Genomic DNA, 12135 nt, shown 5'->3' with positions numbered 1-12135 from the left:
TGGACTACTAGCTGCAGATATCACTGACACTCAGGGACCTCATACCCCAAACAGGGTGGAAGATGAAGGGGACCGCTGGCCAGGATGGTGACTGGTCTGTGTGAAAGCCCAGAGCTGTGACTCATCTTCGTGGACTGAATTGTCTATAAGTCAAACCTTAACTAACACGCAGAGAAACACAATTGCCCAGGGCACCCAATAGACTGCTTAAGAGTCCCCTGACATTGGGGGAGGGGCGGCTTATTCAGGGACCATTCAAAGTGCTGGAGAATAGGACCGAGTGATTGGATCCTGACACATGCCCACCGCGTGTCAACCTTCCGTGCTGGAGACGCACTTTCTGTGCAAGACAGTGACACACACACACACACACACACCAGAGCCAAGCTAACAAAACCCAGGGACCTCCAACACTAGCGTGCCTCCCTGACCTGGGCTTACAGGGGCAAGCTCCACACCCTGGAAGGCAAACCTCCTTACCAGCCACCGCCTTCTCAACTTAGAGGGGCTGATTCTGGATGGGAGACCTCCAAGTCTGAGGGTTTTGAGCTCCTCTGGGAGGCTGAGTTGTCTAGCCGTGCACAGCAACTGCTCAGCCACCTGTCACGGCTCCAAAGGAAAGCAGAGGAGGAAATGAGTGAAAAAAAAAAAATCACATCAGCCTCCGCACTGGTCAGAGCCAAGCAGGTTACTCCTGTGGGTGTGGACCACCCAAGTGAATATACCCTGTCCTGACTGAAAAGCTTCCATATGTGGTGGGTGTGTGGCTGAGTGAGGGGTCGGGAGAGCCCATCACTTCCTCTCCGAGCCTTGGTTTCCCCATCAGAGGCCCATTTAACTACACGGTCAGGGGGACTCGTATCGCTCCCCATTGCTGGGAACCCACCTACACCCCACATCGCCATCCAATGGTGCTTCTGCATCAAAATGAACCCAGAAGGCAGCTCCAGCCATGGCAGCATGGGGGTGGTGTGTGTGTTGGGGGGGTGGGGAGCAGCATCAGGGAGACTTCCACCTGGAGGCCTGGCTCCCGCTCCTAGGAAGAAGCAGGAGACGGGAGACGCTGAGCGATGACATATTTAAAGGCACGAGATTGCTTCCAAGAAAAATGATGTGTGAGATTGTAAACGAGTGTCGCCAGGCACTGCAGGCGATGCATACTCGGTGAGAGCGGAGCTGGCACCTCGGCCACCCAGCAAGTGCAGAGGAAGGAGGCAGCAGTCTTGGGCAGCCCACGCACAGAGAGGCCTGGAGTCAGCCCTTGTACATCTTTGGAGATGGGGTGCTTGCTAGTGAGGATGACCTACCTTTTAGATGCTGGAGACAGTTCTGCTTTCTTTAGTCTTGGGTAGGTCTGATCACAGCAATGCTCCGGAAGTAAGGGTAGCCTATCTCTGAGTGTCCTGTCAAACTCAGAGCCCTGGCCCATCTCCAGGGGACCAGGGCATGTGGGTGGCAGGGCTCATGCTTGCACAAGGTAATGCCATATCTAAGTCTTAGGACTTCCCCAGCCTTCTATTTCCATAGATGGGGTGGTGGCAATAGATGGTGGAGATACCACCTGTACCACCTTCAACAGGACTTCAGGAGACAGTGCCCCAGCACCCTGTCACCTGCATGTTGCTCACCCATATAGCAATCTTGCTCCAAAGCACAGGGAAGCCAAAGTGTCCCCTCTCTCTTCCACACAAACCTTTGAGGTGCTTCTTCATACAGGGCTTGGCACTGCTACGCTGTCCCAAAGGAGGACCAGCCTGCCAGTCCTACTATATCTGCCCAAACTGTCACCAGTCAGCCTAGCATCGGGTTGGAAAGGGCCTCTGCCCCATGGAGGTTCTGCCACACGTGTTTGTGTCTCTGATGAAAATGGGTAGAAAGGAGAGAAAAGCTCAGGGGAGGAGGGCACAGAGGACCAGAGTTAGCAGGTCCAGGAAGCCCTGTAGCCCAAAATGAAACCAGAGGGCTTTTGGGGGGCTGGTCAATATGCAATGCCCAAAGGAGCCATTAAGTAGATAGAAAGCAAATTCCAAAAGAAGAGCTATTAAGCACTGGGTAGTAAACTGAGCCCTCTGAGTTTGGGAGAACTCATGTGCCCAAGGGCACACAGCAATCGAGGAAGGGACACCCTCACCCTCCTCTCCCTCTCCCCTCCTCCATCCACACCCTCTCAGCTTTACAGAGTGTGGGAAGGGCAGGCCAATCTCCTCCCATGTTCTCTGGCTAACGGCCAAGTGGCCCTCTGGTTCCATTTTGGGCTATGGGGCCAGAAGACTCATTGTCATCCCCCCTGGTGACTACCTAGGCCTGTGCGGCGATCCAAATTATAGGGAAGAAGCCAGATGTCACTGTATTCACAATCCAGAGATCAAAACCAAGCTGAGAGATCAAAACCAAGCTGAGTCGCAAGTCTTTGATGGATCTTTAGGCTTGAGTCCACTTGCAGGCCCAGAACCCCCATATTAAGGGAAGATCAGGTCCCCTTGAGAAAGGACCCTGCTTGTTGCCTAAAATTTACACTGATATTCTCTCAGCCTGCCTCTAGGTCTTTTGCCAAAGTGAACGACCACGAGAGGAAAGGAAATGGGCAGCTCGTCTTTTTGAGATCACTGAGCCCAGGTTCTGGACTCACATGGGTTCTCAGGGTCCTGAAATGTCACTGCCAGTCCACTGAGAATACAACAGGCTTGAGAGGGACAGGTGACAATACTGTCTTAGGTCCACCCCATTTCACAGAGGGGTCTGTGGACCCAGTACCACCCTGCTGCCATTTCCCAAGACTGGGGCTGCATAATTTGAGTAGACAGTGAACAGCGGGACCCACAGTGGGCAGGGAGAGGTTAAGGTGGTGGCATCTGTCCTGTCCTTTACACTCACTAGGCATTTGACACTGGGAGAACCAGTCTCGGGTGGTCTGGAAGGAGTGGGGCAAGGGGCCACTTATCAGGAAACACTACCTAATTGAGAAGGTTGGGCAGGGGTCTCCCTGGGGGAAAAGGCAAAACCATGCATGAGTCATTTGAAATGAAGCTGGACAGAGTGTGAGGAGAAATGAATCCACCCAGATTGCCAGACATGGACAGAATGAGCTCATGGCTGTGATAATGTGTGGTGTGATGTGTGATGTGTGTGTGTGTGTGTGTGTGTGTGTGTGTGTGTGTGTATGAAGGAGGGAGAGGAGGGAGGGAGGGAAGGAGAGAGAGAGAGAGAGCATGCGCGCGCGCGCACATACACACACACACACACACACACACACACACACACACACACACACACACACACTCAGGAGCCCATGCTGGAGCCAAGACTGGGAAGCTAAACTGTAAAGCCACGCTGCCCCCTGCCGCTCAGTAAGAGAATGACTACTGCCCCAGCCAGCATCTTGGCTACTATCCCAGTCAGCATGTGCATAGCCTACAGTCTGGGCAGCACCAGCCCAAGACCTGGTTCGGGACAGATGCCAGGCAGAAGGCAGACATGGTGAGAAAAACATTAATCCACACCAATGCACCCTCTGGGAGATGAGTGTGAGAAATTTGTTGTTTGTTTTTTTCTTTTGTGCAAGACTTTTTTTTTTAAGATTTATTTATTTATTTATTATATGTAAGTACACTGTAGCTGTCTTCAGACACTCCAGAAGAGGGAGTCAGATCTCATTATGGATGGTTGTGAGCCACCATGTGGTTGCTGGGACCTGAACTTTGGACCTTCAGAAGAGCAGTCGGGTGCTCTTACCCACTGAGCCATCTCACCAGCCCCCTTGTGCAAGACTTTTATTAAATTGTTTTTACAAGACAATATTCAGACGCCAGATACAACTCCCAGGCCCTGTTTTTCTGTGGGTACTGGCTGGGGCGCAGAAAATGACCTTCTGTTCTTCTGTTGCGACAGTGGGGATGTCATCGCTGGGTTCCTCAATGCTTGCTTTGCCAGGCAGGGACTCTCAGTCTTACCTCCTGCATCCCAGGGAAGAGTGAGCTTTGCTTTGAAGCCCAGCACATCCAGCTGAACACATAGTGAGAGCAGTGTTGATAGCATCTCCACTGTGGATCCCCAGCCCACCCACAGACGTCATGGCGTCTATCCTTGCTGGTCCCCTCACCACATCCTCAAAGCCCTTGGCTCTGCCCTCTTTGGTGAACTATAGAATGGCTGGAAAGGCCCTTCTATCTGTTTCTTTTCTTCTTTTTCCCCTTTCCCTTTCCTTCCTCCCTCCCTCCTTTCCTCCTCCCTTCCTGTCCTTGGCCTCACTATATAGTTAAGGAACTTAAATTTTTGATCTTCCTGCCTCTCTTTACAAATACAGGGATTAGTTGAGTATTGTGCCATCTTATGCAGTACTAGACACCGAGTTGCATGCTGGGAAGTGAATCCCCATACCTCCCTCTGGACCCGCTCTCTTTCTCTGTTTCTTTTAAAAAGCAGGGTCTTAAGTATCCCGGGCTGTCCTTGAACTCCTGATCCTCCTCCTGCCTCCAGCTCAAGTGCAGAGATGACAGCTGTGCACCATCCTACCCTGCTTCATCCAGAGAATTTCATCTATTTTAAGATTTTTATTTATTTTATGTATATGAGCACACTGTCTTTGACACACCAAAAGAGGGAATCAAATCCCATTATAGATGGTTGTGAGCCACCATGTGGTTGCTGGGAATTGAACTCATGACCCTTGGAAGAGCAGCCAGTGCTCTTAACCATGGAGGCACCTCTCCAGCCCCATCCAGAGAGTTTCTGACTACAGGTTCTGCCTAAGTAGTGTGTACACACCTTCCATGGCTGCTCTTCCAGCCTGAAGCCCCATTGGCCCTCAAAGATGTTGCTACATTTATCAATAGTTTTTGTTTTGTGTTTTGTTTTGTTTTGTTTTTAAACTTTCCACTGTTTCATACAGTTGACCTTCCGTGTCTGAAGGAAAGAGAGAGACATCTGTTGATTGCTAGGGCTGATCTGGCCATTTGGCTGTTGTAGAAGATGAAGCCAAAGGTCACCCTCAGGTCTCTCTCTCTGTCTCTCTCTTTCATGTTATGGGCTGGAGAGATGGCTCAGTGGTTAAGAGCACCGTCTGCTCTTCCAGAGGTCCTGAGTTCAATTCCCAACAACCACATGGTGGCTCACAATCATCTGTAATGTGCATCCAATGCCCTCTTTTGGTGTGTCTGAAGACAGCTACAGTGTACTCATATAAATAAAGATATCTTTGTTTAAAAATTATTTATTTTGATTTTACATGTATAAGTGTTTTGCTTACGCATGTGTATTTGATGTCCTTGGAGGACAGAGGAGGGCATCAGATGCCCTGGAACTGGAGTTACAGACAGCTTGTAACCTGCCAGGTGGGTGCTAAGAACCCAGCCCTGTGCTCTTTACAAATGCAAAAGGCACTCTTTACAGCTGACTAACTCTCCAGCTCAACCATGCATCCCTGTACCTCCTCCTAAGGGTCTGCCCGTCCCTGTCTCCCGTCCCTGTCTCCCGTGTCTCCCCAGCAATGGGATTAGTAATCTGCACTGCCTGGCTTTTGTGTGGATGAGACCTTTGGTCCTTCCTGCACAGCAGATGCCTTGCTGCCTGGTCTCTCTCAGGCTCTCTCTGGTTATTTTGTCTTCTCTGAGGAGGTCCAGAAGGAGTCTTTGAAGCCCTTGGGAGAAGAGCTGAATTGAATTTGGGGTGAGTATATCCCCCAGGTTTATGTGTTGAGATCTTGGCCTTCTAGGTAGTGGTATTGGAGACCATTAAGAAATGATGCCCAAGAGCTGGAGAGTTGGCTCAGCAGTTAAGGAACACTTGTTGCTCTTGTACAGAACCCAGTTTGTGCTCATAGGATGGCAGCTCCCAACTGTCTTTAACTCCAGTACTAGAAGAGCCAATGCCCTCTTCTGGCCTCTGCAGGCACTGCACAAAAGTGGTGCGTAGCCATATAAAATATAAAAATAAATGAAAAAAGAAAGAAGGGCTATCTAACGCAGGCTTGGGGGTTAACTCCTGAAATCCCAGCATAGAACATGTGCCTTTTCTAACAACAATGACGTTAAATGAGAAATCAATAAGTATCAGCTGGGTATGGTGAAACATTCTTATAATCACAGTTCTCAGGAGATTGGAGCCGGAGGATTGCCAATTCAAGGGCAGCCTGGGCTACAGAATGAGAGCCTGTCTCAAAGATATGCTGTTGTTTCGCCTTTCCTGGTGGCACAACCTTTAATTCAGCACCCAGAAGGCAAATCAAGCCTGCTCTACACAGTGAGTTCCAGGACTGCAGGGCTGTATAGTGAGACCTTACTTCAAGGGGAAAAAAAAAAAAAAAGTGAGATCAAGTGGAAGGTGACTGGTTCGCCGGTACTTAAAGTGGTAGAGTTGCTTACAGTCCTCGTCCAAGTGCATTGTTGTTTTGTTGTTGTTGTTGTTGTTTTGGTTTTTTGTTTGTTTTTGTTTTTTTAAATCCCTCATTCTCTTTGGCTTCCTGCTTTCCAACAGATCTCTCCTGCCTATTCGGGTTCCCATCATAATTTCAGCTTCCCTCTCCAGAGTCCAGCTTAGTTGCCCAACGCTAGACTTTGAGCCTCCCAAACTGCTTCTAAGTAAACCTTTGATATTCTCTATAGGAAGACAAGCTAATTAGTTCAAGAGGCAAGGGAAGGCAGGAGAGGTATAACCCACCCCAATGAGAAGCAGAGTTGCAGAGGAATGAGACGGGGTGAGGAGATGGATTGAAACGTCTGAAGGTGCCAAGGGCTCAAGTTCAGACCACACTGTAGTGGGTAGAGCAGGGGCTACATGGGAAGACCAGAGTGGAGCTTTTCTGGGATGTAACATGCAAACAGCAAGCACTAAGGGTAAGGTGCTTTGGATGTCTCTATCTCACAGCGCTGTTCTACCTTCAGCAGATATGAAATTTTTTTTTGTCTCCCCCGGCCCCATGTCATTATCTTTTCCCTGGTTTTAACTCTGGGCTGGAAATATTCCTGATGACAGAGTCAGGGTTAGCCAAGTGCCTGCCCCACTGCAGCAAGAGACTACACTTCCCCTGCAGATGTTGCTTACACCTGCCCCCAACCAAGCTTATCTTGGCCAGGTGAGGTCCACAACTTAGTTTTTGATCTGGGCAAAACAAGCTGGGCCCCCAACTTCCAAGGCTGTGGAAACAGAAAGGTCTCAAAGCTGAGCTCACATCCTAAAGGTGTATCCAGCTTTCTCCCCTGCCCTTGAATGATTCATCTACAGGCTGAAAATGGAGGAGTAAGGTCATGACACCTTAGCCTCCCTCAACCAAGAAAGATGGTAATCCATGGATAAGTCCATTGGTCAGTGACTTTTCCTCTCCACTGTCTGCCCCTCACCCCACACACTTGTTCCCTAGGGAAAGAGTCTACATAATCAACCTGCCTGGGAAAACCTCTCCCTCAGGTTCCAGTGATCCCTCTGTCCCCTCCCCAGGCAGGCCTGGCCCATCAATGGTGAGGCTAGAAGAACCCCAAGTGGAAGGGAGATTTTTCCCATGGTTGTAAACATACTTCCCCTTTAAGATAAACATTTTTAGCTCTCCAATATGGAGTAGAACATCTGTTTGTCTTTCTGTGCCTGGCTTAATTGCTCTGTATCCCATCCTCTAATCAAATAAATTCCTATCACAAGAGACACCCATTTTCATGGCCGACAAATAAAAGTAGAGCAAGCCACGCTTCATTTATCCATCCCTCTGTTGGCGGCCACTTGGGTTTTGTTTCTTGGCCGCTGTAAATGGTGCTGTGGTGAGCATGAGCCTGCTGATGCCTCTTCAGCAGATTGGCTCCATTCTGTTTGCACAGTCATAGCTAGGTTAGGACAGGAATGTCCGCTGACATAAACGTCAAGGATGGTGACACCTCCATCTCCCAAGGGGAGTAACCTGCCTGGTCCACACAGAGCTTGGCACACAGCAGGGAGGAGTGACAGTCTCCACTGTCATGAGATGCACCATCCACACAAGCCAAAGCCTGACTTGGGCCATGGAACTGTGGAGATTTCTGAGAGGAGACACCACAAAATCCACAACTACAGGAATCCTGCTTCACTTGCAAAGGAACACCGAGTCCTTTCTAAGCTACTCCGCCCTGAGCATCTCCACAGGGTGGCAGTATTGACTGAAAAGCAGAACTCTGTCACTAAGAAAGGCTGAAATGGTCTCAAGCCTTAAACTTCCTGCTAAAAAGCCTGGGAATCAGAACGCCAAACATGAATCTATAGATTCTGACCCGCGGTGACACAAGTCTAGGGCTCCAGAGAGCCTCGGCATTGTGATTTCTTTCTAAATCTCCGAATTCCATTTTCTTATTATTCTGAGGTGCCCCCTTTGGTTTGAGAATCATAGGATTCCAGAGTTCAGGGCTCTATCTAACCAGCTGCTTGGGTCCTCGGATCTCACCACTGGTTCTCCAGTGTGTGCTCATCCCATCCACGACAAGGGATGTGATGCTGGCTCCACAGGCAAGCCGGAGGCTGGGGTCCTGCACCCATCTCTCTCCATGATGCCACACATCTGCACAGAAGGTCCAAGCAAAGGCATCTCACAACACTTCTGGAGGAAAAAACAAAAAACTCACACAAATGCACGAAACCAGTAACAACCACAAAGTCCTACATATATTAATTTCCCCTCACATACCTGTGGTGACATTGAATTTATAAACTGGGCATTCTAGGAGCTAAACAACCAAGCGCAGAATAGACAGAATTCTTTCCTTCCTCTCAGCTCTGAGGACAGACAACTCAGTTTTATGTAGCCCTTGACAAGCCCAGTATACTTCCAGTTTTTCTTTCTTTATTACAGACCTTTACCATTTTAATTAAAGGAAACAGTTTCTAGCTTCTCTAAGACATATTTGAATTCCAGGGTCACCACTCTTTGGAGCTCTTGAGTAAAGAGAGGGTCACTTAAATGGAGGCACAGTCGCTCTCAGAACAGAGACTTAAGGAGAGGGCAGAGTCCACAGTGTGGGTATGTTGGGGGTAATAACGGGATGATGCCCATTCTATATGAGACAGAGTCAGATTTCACCACCCTACACATAATGTAGGGACATTTAAAATTCATGAATTGTGTATTTCTGGAATTTCCCTCCACAGAGTTTCTGGACTTTTGGTGACTGTGGGGAACTGAAACCACAGAAAGTAAAACTTTGGATAAAGGCTGAGGGAGGGGGTGACCATAAGCATTACTATAAGCTAAGAAAATAAGGCACGCAGATGCGAAGGCATCAGGATCAAGTCATCCAGAGCTCCGTCAAGACGAACCTTGGTTACAGGACCTTGCTGCTATCTCAAATAACAAGAAAGAATGGAAGGAAGGAAGCAGGCAAGGAAGGAAGAGAGGGAGGGAGGAAAGAGGGTGGACCCAAGGTAAGAAATAAACAATCTGATAACAGATACAGACCAAGAAAAGTCAGCAAGACAAGATGCTGAAGCAAGGGGTGCAGTTGAGGAAGCAGACATCCAGACAGCGGGTGTACACAGAACCACAAATGGACCAGCTGCTAGGGCTGGACCTGCCCAGCACAAGGCCAGACAGAAAGCAAGGGTCCAGTCTGAATAAAGCCCTGCATAGGCTGGGAGCAACCACAATGCGTGCTGGGATGGAATATAGACTAAACATAGACCATACAAGCATCCTTGCACAGAAGGCAAAATGAGGTGACTCTCAGAGCTGGATCATCTTGAGTTGGAAGCCTTGCTTGCAAAGGCCCTGCAAAGGCACTCCATATCAATGATGGCCAGAGGCACAGCTGTGGATGTGGTAATGTTGTTGGTTCTGGAGAAGTTGTGGGGGGCGGGGGGTGGGGGGAGAAACACAGTTGTGGGATGAAGGTGCAAGAGGAAAAGCAGTCCCAGATGAGCAGGAAGCTCACCGGCTATGAAGAAAGGAACACACCATCAACAGGACGGAACAATCTACACAGACAGCTGTGTCTAACAGAGACAACTGCTAAGTGACTAAGGAGGAGGGTAGGACCAAGTAGGAGACCAGAGGTCAAGGTCAAGGAAGTTCACTCTTCAAGGACAGCCCCAGGAGCAGATGTGGCTGAATCACTTCTTTCCTTCCTGTCAGCCCCACACAACCACCTAGGGCACAGTCCCACTTGCTTACATTTGTGTTGTCTTTCTCAATAGTGTGTGCCAAGGCATCCCAGGGTGCACCTCGCCAGAAAGCTCCAAGTGTGGTGGAGAATGTCCCCTGCTGTCTGAGGAGACTGTTAGATACAAGTATGCTTCATTTTAGTGCAGATGGTTGTAAAGGCCTCTCACAGATCTTGTGAGGCTGGGCTTGGAGGCTGTTCCTACCATTAAAAGCAAAGATGGTGCACATATCTGTCTGTAGATACTGGTTTTGGTCTGTGGGAAACTACAGGTGTTGAAGAAATTAGCCAGGTTCAGTGGTACATGTCTTAAATCCTAGAATTCAGGAGGCAGAGATAGGCAGATATCTTCAAGTTAGAGGCCATCCAGTCTACCCAACAGGTTCCAGAATTACATAAAGACACCCTATCTCAAAGGACAATAATAAACGAACTTAAAGTAGCATGTGTGACTGGAGAAATGCTCATGGTTAAGAGCAATGGAAGTGCTTCTTGAGGATTGGGCTCTGTTCTCAGCACTTACAGGGCGCCTGGAAACCATTTGTAATTCCAGTTCCAGGAGATCTGATACCCTCTGGCTTCCTTCAGCATCCTTCATATGGTGCACAGACATATACACAAACAGAATACCCATACACATAAAATAATAAAACAAGAAGCCGGGCGTGGTGGTGCATGCCTTTAATTCCAGCACTCGGGAGGCAAAGGTAGGCAGATTTCTGAGTTCAAGGCCAGCCTGGTCTACAAAGTGAGTTCCAGGACAGCCAGGGCGATACAGAGAAACCCTGTCTCAAAAAGACCAAAATAAAAATAAATAAATAAATAAATAAATAAATAAATAAATAAATAAATAAATAAAACAAGAAGGTGTGGGTACAGAGAGAGAGAGATAGCTCAGAGATTAAAAGCACTGGCTGCCCTTCCAAAGGACCTAGGTTCAATTCCCATTATTGACATTGTGGCTAACAACTGTTTGTAACTCCAGTTCCAGAGAATCTGACACTCTCTTTCTGGCTTCAACAGATACTGCATGCACATGGTACACATACATATATACACACAGACAAAATTCCCATACACATAAAAAAAAAGAGGTTCAAAAGATGACTCAGTGGTTAAGAGCACTTGCTGCTCTTGCATAGGGCATGGGTTCTGTTCTCAGCACCCACATGGTGGTTTACAACCATGTGTAACTCCAGTTCCAGGGAATCTGATACCCACTTCTAACCTCCTTGGGTACCAGACACAAATGTGAAACCCATACATACATACATTCAGGGAAACATTCATATACATAAACAATTTTAAAGTAATAAAATTAAAAAAGCATATGTTGGCTGTGGGTGTGGCTTTGTGTCAGATGGCTTGCATGCAAATCCCTGAGTTTGGTCTCCAGTACTACACACACACACACACACACACACACACACACACACATTTAGTGTGCATGTGAGTCAGTATGCATGTCATTCCATCTACGTGGATTTTTTAAAGGTAATTTCTGAATATTGTTTGGATATAATTTCTTTTTCTTTTTTCTTTTTTTGGTTTTTTGAGACAGGGTTTCTCTGTATAGCCCTGGCTGTCCTGGAACTCACTTTGTAGACCAGGATGGCCTCGAACTCAGAGATCCGCCTGCCTCTGCCTCCCGAGTGCTGGGATTAAAGGCGTGTGCCACCACACCCGGCTCTGGATCTAATTTATTCATACCCAAAGCCAGTAAGTATTTCTTTTAACCTGGATACAGAGAAAACTGCAATTTTTCAGTCTTTGAGCTCAGAGGGACCCATTCCTCTGTGAAAAGGTCCTGCGAAGGACCCCACAGGGTCAGCCAGAGATGTTCCTGGAAGGAAAGAAGCGAGCACTTGACAAGCTGCAGGGTAGGGATGGAAAGGGCTGCCTCTTCTGCCATGGAATCGCACCCTGGCTGCTCACTGATCCCTTATTTGGGACGAAAATGACTTTCCTCCAGGACCACTCATACATAGCGATGCCTTTTCTCATCAAAACCACAGTTCCTTGAGTTCCA

This window comes from Mus musculus, chromosome 11 (assembly GCF_000001635.26).
Source record: "Mus musculus strain C57BL/6J chromosome 11, GRCm38.p6 C57BL/6J".
Classification (NCBI taxonomy): Eukaryota; Metazoa; Chordata; class Mammalia; order Rodentia; family Muridae; genus Mus; species Mus musculus.
The sequence above is the reverse complement of the archived record's forward strand: the minus strand, read 5'-3'. Positions refer to the sequence as shown.